Source organism: Gavialis gangeticus, unplaced genomic scaffold (genome assembly GCF_001723915.1).
Source record: "Gavialis gangeticus isolate Ggan-Ray unplaced genomic scaffold, GavGan_comp1, whole genome shotgun sequence".
Classification (NCBI taxonomy): Eukaryota; Metazoa; Chordata; order Crocodylia; family Gavialidae; genus Gavialis; species Gavialis gangeticus.
Window position 1 is genome coordinate 35,287,213 of NW_017729026.1, and position 9,586 is coordinate 35,296,798.

The 9,586-nt window shown below is 42.7% G+C and overlaps 1 long non-coding RNA gene across 1 annotated transcript; it reads left to right on the plus strand.

Moving 5' to 3' along the window:
- Window positions 1–826: 826 nt before the first annotated feature.
- On the plus strand, window positions 827–2,406 carry LOC109299728. Its single transcript, XR_002097968.1, has 3 exons — window positions 827–1,180; window positions 1,325–1,327; window positions 2,389–2,406. It is a non-coding gene; the product is annotated as an uncharacterized LOC109299728 (long non-coding RNA).
- The last annotated feature ends 7,180 nt before the right edge of the window (window positions 2,407–9,586 follow it).

Genomic DNA, 9,586 nt, shown 5'->3' on the forward strand with positions numbered 1-9,586 from the left:
ATCATTTTATATATAACTGGACCACAAAACATGGCATGTTATAGACATATCATATCCCATACTATCCGCAGTCTAACGGATTGGTAGAGCAAGACAATGGCATCCTGTAATGCAATTTGTGGTTGGCCGCTCGCCCGGCTCTTAAGGGCTGAGACTTGCACTTGGATCAAGCTATCAATTGGGCCAATAACTGACCCCATCCAGGAAGTAGCCCTATGCAACAGGCCTTTGGATTAGGTCGTCCCCATAAGCCAGCAGTAGAGCAACCTAGGGATGGTGACCCAGGAAAGTTCCAGGCAGGAGGTCAGGTGGTATTGAACCATCCTCAGGGAGATAAATGGGAGAGGACATTATTAGCAAAAGGTATGCATAATACATGGTGGGTATTTAAGTCAGATTCATCTAACAGGAGCCAAACTACTTGTTGTCTTGTTCCTACAGATTAGATCTGTCCACAAATGCAGCCATAACCATTCCTAATTGAGCCTACCACTGAAAATGAGTCTTCCTCTGTCACCAGTCTAAACTGACTGGCACCATAAAGTGGTAAATTGTTATAACTATATTCTTCTTGTTAATGCCTTATTGTGTTTCCTGGATAGGATATGTCTACTGTCCTACTTATTATCCAGATATTAATGAACTTGCTCCTGAAGGCCTCAAGGAGTGGCCTGACCCTGAAGACCATCCCCCAGAAACGTGCTCAGATGACCTTCACATGGTCCAGCTACAGTACCCATACTGGAAAAAAACCCAGCACCCCAAAGTAAGAGAAGTCCTGGTCTCTGAGTACAAGAAACAAGATAGTAGACAAATGAAGTGGTAACTGTCAGTGCACCTGTGGCACCAGTTATTATCTTGAGTACATTCCCTACCTGAAGGCTGAAATGGCTAACTGTGGGAAGAGAGGTAATTGTTGTAGCTCTACTCGTTTGAGAGTTTGTTGTTACATACTTCCTGAGGGAAATCCCATTGAGCTCAACGCCCCTGAGTCTGTGCCCCCAATTCTGCATTCTGCATCCGTTCAGCCTCTTGAGCCACTGTGTTTATGAGAGAATCTGTCCCCTCCCATTCCTATGACTGACAACACTCTCCAGTGATGGTGTGAAGCCCACCAGGTGGGCATTACAGGTTGGAACAAAGTTATTACATGGTTTGTGAATCATACCTATACAATGGTGTCGTGGTGGATGTAGTCTTTCTGGACTTCAGCAAGGCCTTTGACACCGTCTCTCACCCCAACCTAGTTAAAAAACTAGGCGACTGTGGCATAGATGCCTACACAGTCAGATGGATTGCAGATTGGCTGAGGGGTCGCACTCAGAGGGTGGTGGTGGATGGGTCATATTCGACCTGGGGGGAGGTGGGTAGCGGAGTCCCCCAGGGCTCGGTCCTGGGGCCTGCGCTGTTCAATTTCTTCATCAGCGATCTGGATGATGGGGTGGAAAGTAACCTGTTTAAATTCGCTGATGACACCAAAATCTGGGGGGAGGTGAGCACGCTAGCAGGGAGGGAGAGATTGCAGAGGGATCTGGATAGGTTACAGGGGTGGGCTAACAGGAACAGGATGCGTTTCAATACGGACAAGTGCAGGGTGCTGCACTTGGGCAGTAGGAACCAGCAGCACACTTACACAATGGGGAACTCCCTACTTGAGAGCACGGAGGCAGAAAGAGATCTTGGAGTCATTATTGACTCCAAGATGAACATGGGCCGACAATGCGAGGTCATGGTTGGCAGGGCTAACCGGACCTTGTCGTGCATCCACAGGTGCATCTCGAGTAGAGCCAAGGAGGTGATCCTCCCCCTCTACGCGACGCTGGTCAGGCCACAGCTGGAGTATTGTGTCCAGTTCTGTGCGCCCCATTTCAAGAGGGATGTGGACAACATGGAGAGGGTCCAGAGGAGGGCCACCCGCATGATCCGGGGACAACAGGGCAGACCCTACAGTGAGAGACTGCGGGACCTGAACCTATTCAGCCTCCACAAGAGAAGGCTGAGGGGGGACCTGGTGACCGTCTATAAACTCACTAGGGGGGACCAGAAGGGTTTGGGGGAGACGCTGTTTCCCCTAGCGCCCGCTGGCATAACAAGGAGTAATGGGCACAAGTTGATGGAGAGGAGGTATAGATTGGACATCCGCAAAAACTACTTCACAGTTAGGGCGGCTAGGAGCTGGAACCAACTTCCAAGGGAAGTGGTGCTGGCCCCTACCCTGGGGGTCTTTAAGAAGAGGCTGGATGCCTACCTGGCTGGACTCATTTGAGTCCCGTTTCTTGTTTTTGGGGTTTTGTTGTTCTCCCGCCCTGGCGGGGGTTTGGGCTAGAAGATCTACTAGGTCCCATCCGACCCTGAAACTATGAAACTATGAAAGGCGTAGTAGAATAGTACCCACTTTAATGCAACTAAAAGGAGGCTGTATCTGCAAGTCTCCACCACCTATCCCCATCCTTTCATACCAGTAAGGTTCCAAAAGCAAATTAGCGCTATGATTCTGCCAGGGCAGTGCCATTTCATCAACCCAGTATAGCATTGTCCCCAGAAGCAACAGTGAGATCTCTTTCACTCTCTGGGAAGTGAAGCATAGTTACAGGCTCCCAAGGAGAGAAAGATAACTATGATCTATGAAAAAACAGAGTGTTCACTATTATCTCTGGCTGTTCCCCCATAGGAGGCCCCGGCACCGCCCGTGCCATGTATAACTCCACACCCTGGTGGAGGTCACAGATTAAGATCCCTCCCCATTCCCTGATGTAGCGTGTATAGTTTTAGCATCTCAACTGTAGCTATCATAGTGCTTCAGAAAGCAAAGGGTAGAGTATGACAAGTGAAATTATGTTTGTGTGATAAAGGTACTTGCTGAAGGCTCTATGAAGATTAGACCAAGTGTTTTTCTGTCATTTGTTTAGATATTAAGCTATATGTTGCTGCTAAGAACCTAATTAAAGTTTAAGATGTAGTAAGGCCTTGTGTAAAGTAAGGCCTAGTAAATTTAGCAAAGCCTTGAAGTAGTAAGGCCCTGTGGCATAGTTACAATTAACTATATCAAAAGAATGCAAGGCTTGTACTGCTATTAGTCAGTCTAAAGACAGTTACACTAAAAAGAATCTGAATGGCTGTAAGTTATCAGCACAGTTCAGAAGTTATAAACTGGCTAAAACATCTGGAACTCATTCAGAAAGAAGATACAGCTCTGTAAAAAAGATTAATTAGCTGTTGACCTAGATCAGTGGTCCTGTAGATCTCAAACAGCCCAAAGACTAAATACCAGGGTCCTTCCCAGTACCTCTCAGACAACACCTAACTTTGCTAAACTTTGTAGAAAGAAAAACTTGTCGTACATCAAGCATTGGGGAACACTGCCAATAAGTTACCAACACAAATTATTCTTGTCTGTCAGTGTTTGTCTTGTTACTACACATAGTTATGTTTTTGTTAAGTCAATAAACCTTTCTTACCTTTTTACCCCCAACCATACTCTCAATCCCAAACCCTCCGCAAGAGGCTAAGACATACATCATGTTTTGATATCTGCCCAAAATACATGGTTAATATGACTACATTATACAAGAGACCAGATCTGATTATTTGTTTGGGTTCTTCAGGGTTATATATATGAGATTTAACACATCCTGCACTTATTCTTATTTGAAGAAAATGTAGAGCTGGTGTAAAACTCTATTTTTGTGATTTAGTCAATTGCAAACCTACTAGGCTGTCATTTTCTATGGATGTAACTTAAAAGGGTATTTCTGGCTCTGGATTTAGGACTCAGAGGCCTTGGTCTTGGGGTAGGGGGTACCTTTTTCTTGGGGTGGGGGTACCCACCCAGACACTCCCAGATCCACCCTCAGATCAATCACAACCTATCCATTCAATAATAGGCAAATTTATTGATACATAGTGATAACAAAAAAGAAGCAATACAAACAATCAAGCAATTCTATATATCTACCAAATCCTAGGGCTGTCATCAGAGTCTAATGCATATACATATACCTATAAATCAATTCCCAAAAACAAACCTTTTAAATAACATTTCTAAGCCATCAGGTATGAGGCAACAAGAAACACAACAAGAATTGTGCCCCAAATCCTCTTGTTTGGTGGCTATTAACTTATTTTTCCACAATGTCTAAATTATTTTCTTTAAAATTGTTTTGTTTACTTTGTTATTATTAGATCACCATGCAATACTTATTGAAAACATTTCTGAGTAGTATCCATTGTTATGTTGTATGATTTAATAGCATGTTGGGCATTCATTCCTTCAGTTGAAACAGAATTGATCTGAAACAGAAGTCAGCTGAAGATTAGGCAATTTGATTTTTGAAAGTTTAGACTTGATGTTTAATGTTTGCCTGTTCTGGATTAGAAGCAGCTAACAAAGCAATTATTTTCATTTGAGACTTCTGAAACTGAAAAAAAAAATCAGGAGATGGTTCTGAAATTGAAAGCCTGTCTATAAATTAATGCTGATGCATCACATTCTGTTAACTTAATTCACTAAATAAAGAACATTTAGGTAAAGTTCTGGTTTCTGTTACAGCCCCATGTCGCAGAGCACTCAGGTGCCCTGCGCCTGAAAGCAGAGACGGCTCGGGACAGACCCCTAGTGGTGGGAAGGGGGAGGCTCAGCTGCCAGTCACCAGGGCTGCGCAGGTGCTGGTTGCTGGGGCAACCAGTGAAACCAGCTGACAGGAAGGGGCAGGGCTTAGCCCTTCTTAAGCCCAGGAAGGAGGCCAGGAGGGTAGTTCCTCTCCAGCAGCCCAGGGAGTAAGAACTCGGCTAGGAAGGGGAGAACTCTGATGGTGGGAACATCCCTGGTTGCTGCTGGGGTTGGGGAGCTCGAGTTCTCTCTCTAGTAAGGATTGAATCTTGTTTGACTGGATGGTCTAGCTTTTATGTTGTAGCCCAGGGGCTTTGTGTTCTTCTGTTTACTATTTTGACCGGAAGACTGGGTGCGGCTATTACGGGTTAGAGGAGGCCTCATAGGAGCTCCACAGTAGCATGGGGACCCTGGCGCCAGAGAGGGTGCAGCGGTTTGGGGGGGTGCATTGGCCCCAGCCCCAGAGCGAGAGGGGGGCAGGGAGGAGCTCCAGAGTGAGAGGGGGGTGGTGAGGAGCCCCAGAGCAAGGGGGCAGCAGTGAGGAGCGCCGGAAGTAAAGGAGAGGGCCAAGGCATAACAGGGCCCAGGTCAAACCACGTCAGTACCATCTGCGAGGCTTGGGCTGCAGTGTAGGGGAGAAAAGGAGCCACAGGTAGTGACCTCTGGCACTGGGGCACATAAAATGACTACCAATCAATAAAATTACACCAATCAATTAGTCAATTAAGATCAAGGTGTGGCAGGTGAGTAAGCAGGTGGTTGGCCCATCACAGGAGGGTGGAGTCACTCCCAGAAAGGCTCTGATAGCGATACTCCTGTCACACTCCATCAATATCTTAAACCAAATTTGATTCTCCTTTAACAAGGCAAATTCACTGAAGACAATGGAGTTACATCATGGTTTTGACCCATTAGCTTTAGTGAGACACCAAGGAATACCTGAATTTAGAAGCTGGACCGTGCTGCATGAGTGTAACATAATTTAAAATTCAGCTTCAAGTTGCCTTGTAATCAATGCTTCGTAAACATAACCAAAAAATAAAAATATGAACATATCTAAAGACACCTGCACTGAAATTAGATAGAAAGTACTCCTTACTATATTTTTATGTAATATTTTGTACAGCACCTGTGTTAGGATCTTCAAGCATTATTATTCCACCATTCCCTCCCCAACCCCCATAATACTATGTTATATGCTCCTTTATATAAAGGTTTGAATACTCACAAAGAAATTCCTAAAAAGAGTTTGGAGATGTGAAACCTTCACAGTACAAACCCTTTATAAAATGTAAAGAAGATAACGAGGGATTCTAAAGTGGCCTTTTATTCAATCTTCAGCACAATGTCTGAGTTTATAATAGTCTAACTTAAAAGTAGAGGGTTAGATAGGAAAAATTGTGGAATGTAGTTAAATATTACAATATGCATAAAGGTAATTTATAATACCTTATGAGTAGAATAAGGGTACTGCACCTTGTGAGAAGATTACAGGTTTTCTGTGTGCTTTCCTGTCCTCAAGATTTTATTCACAGACCTGCTTCAGTGTGGTATTATACAATGGGAGATGAAAATCTTATTGCTATTGAACAAGCCACCTGATACAAACCTTCTTTTAAAAATGCCTACAATGACACAGTTTTTGAACAATTCCTATCCTCCAAAAAAATAGCCCGGCACTCTAAATTAGGTATGGATCTTGATATATGCTAAGAAACATTGATACCTGATTTTGTTAAAAATTAATATAACATGATATAATTACCATCCAAATCACACATGAATAGCCCTATTAATTTGGACTGAAAGACATTTACATAATAGAATTTCTTCCCAAGAAAACAGAATGCCACAAAAACACTCAAGTGAATTATATAAACTACACAGACATTAATGTAAAATTACATAATGAAACTGAAATGATCATAAATCTGTCATATTACACTAACACTGTTGTCATAGCGTAGACTATATAAAATCATTATAATGAAAGTGATTGAGTTTTCTTTAAGGTATCTATAAACAAAATGGTGGGTGACCCCACTATATTTGGGGGCCTTTCATCTTTTGGGGAACTCAAGAGATTTGAAACACCTTAGAGCTGAAATTTAGGAATACTAAAGTCCACTAAGTCCACTTGGGGCATCTTCAGGGGCAGAAAGCAGACTGGAAATATCCAGAAAAGGCTAACAGTGAATCTTTCCACCCCTACTGCCTTATGCTGGAGAACTCTCAGTGGGTGGAAAGCTTGCAGAGGCAGATACTCACTGCCTATGCTAACCTTTCCCCTTGACCATAATGTCAGGGGTATTCCAAAGGCAAAAATAGGGCCTTGATTCAGCTGCACTAAATTCTATACCAGTATAGGACTTGGAGGAACCTCAGACCAAAGTTACATATGTTCACTTGCAACTGTAACTTGTGAAGAGGAGTAGGTTCGGGGAGTCACAGTTGGTAACTTGTTAGATTCATTCTTGTTCTCCCTTACACATGCATTCTCAGTCTTCATAGCTGAGAATCTTCTAGTGCATTGCTCCAAAATTTGCTCAGTTTTTGACTCCTCAGGGGACTATCAGACTACTAAATGGACTTATGGGTTTAAGGAAGATTCTATTGTGCATGGTTCACAAGTAATAAGAAACTTTTAATTTAAAATGTGGGCAGTCTCTTCACTGCTTTTATGGTGGCATGCAAGAACAGCATAATAGAATCACACCTGGGAGACTATATCCACTTTGACAAAAAGGAGTGGAATCTTGTCGGTGGAGATCCCTCTTGGTCAAGAATGATCACTGCCATGGATAAAGTGAAGGGTTGTAGATATGTCTGTTGATGGCTATGAAGGCTGATCTTAGCAGCACAGACTCTCTGACGGATGCCACAGGTGGTGGTTAAAGGGAGGATCAAACCACAGATTTCTCAGTCTTGTTTCCTTTCCTTCTCTTTCTGTCACTTTTCTGCCTTCACATCAAGATGGTTTTCCTCAAAGTAAGATATCCTTCTATCACAGTTGTCATTATGTAACCCTGTCCTGGGCTAGCTTTTCCCAATTTGTGGCATCATTACCACATTTCTTAATGTTTGCCTTAAGGCTGTCCTTGAAGCATTTCCTCTAGCTCCTGCATGTCTTTGTTCTTGGCTGAGTTGGGAGTATAGCAGTTGTTCTGGTAAATGTACATCAGGCATGTGCAAACAATGCCCTGTCCACCACAGCTGCTGTTGAATAATCAGTGCTTCCATACTGGTGGTGTTAACATTGGTGAAGACACTGGCATTTGTGCAATGATCCTTCCACTTTATGCCAAGGATTTTCTGGAGGTAGCGCTGGTGAAGGCATTCCAGGCTTTTCAGGTGGTCTCTGTAGGTCACCTAAGTTTCACAGCCATAGAAAAGAATTGAGGTTATCACCGCCTTATGTAATAGAAATTTTGTTCAAGTTCTGATGTCATGAATCTGGAATATGACCCCTTGTTTTCTCCGGTGCTTTGCTGCCTTAAAACCGGAGTGTTTAGCAGGTTGTAGGATTGACCAAGTCTGGATCCAAAAATCCACTTAAACACATGCTTCTCTTTAAGCATAAATAAATACAAGAACAGAAAAACTACCATGTACTGGATCAGATCATAGGTCCATCTTGCCCAGTATTCTGTTTCACAGTGGCAGAGAATGGATTATGAAAGGGAGACTGAACTCGGTATGATCAGTTGTTTTTTTCATTGTTCCTCTCCTAGTTGTGCCCTCTGGCATTTAAGGTCTAGGAAGTTCTGATTCAGGGGCTTTACCTCTAACTTCCATGCTCAATATCTACTGATACACCTTTTTTCCACAAATGTGTCCAACCCATATACAAATCTGCTTAAACTTAATCTTGGGGTAATGAATTGCACACTGTAAATTTAAAACTAAAAAAAGAGGAAATTCTTTTTCACACAATCTACCCTTTAATTTTTTGACCCCTAGTTCTTGTACTGTAGGATATTGTAAATAATAAATGCCTATTTACTTTTTTATCACCATTTAGTATTTTGTAGCACCTTATCATGTCCCCCCTTACATGTTTACTTTCTAAGGTGAATAGGCTTTGCCTCTTTAGTCTTTTCTCACATGGAAGCCCTTCCATACCATTAATTATGGCATTGCTCATCTTTGTACCTTCTCTAGTTCTTCTATATCTTTTCTGACGGGTATTTCTACACATGCACTTTACTGCCACATTGACTAATTAGTTCTGAAGTAAAGCATCATCATCTACACATATGCCATATTAGGACACAGTAGATTAATTAACTATGCACTAAAATAGTACTGTCAGGGACTATCTTTCAGTGCAGATACTTACTGTGCAAAACTGCATGTGTAGTTGGCTAGGGCATGAGGGTGCAAGCACGCAATGGGTGCCTGCTGCTTAGCCCCACACTTCAGCACCCTCATGCTCCACCCAGCCCCCCTGCTGTTCAACACCGGTACCCTCAAGCTCCCTTCCAGCATGGGACTCCTCCAACCTGGCTCAAAATTCTGTGGTCCCAGATGCGGCATCTGCATGTGCGCCCTGAACCACAGCAATATGAGTACCTACACGTGACATTTAGGCGCCATGAAAAACTCTAGTGCAGACTGCATCAGAGTTTATCAAGTTGCCTTAATGGCATGTGTAGATGCACTTGAGGTGTGGGAAAATACAAAGGAAAATACAAATATGAAAGTGTATGATTTCCTTATACTTAATGTGGAAGCAGAAAAAAGTGGGTAGATCAGTCAACTTAACTTAGAATTATTTGCTGAATATAACTAGGAATTACAAGATTCCTTAGCATATCTACAGAAGCAGCTTTAATAAAAAGATGTTTGACCTTATCTCATTTGCTCTCTATAAGATCTATCATTTGCTCTTCCCATGTACCCATTTTTACACAGATTTCTCAGTGACTAAATCCAAGATAAAAGACATAATTTAAGTTTCAGATAACTTACTGTCAT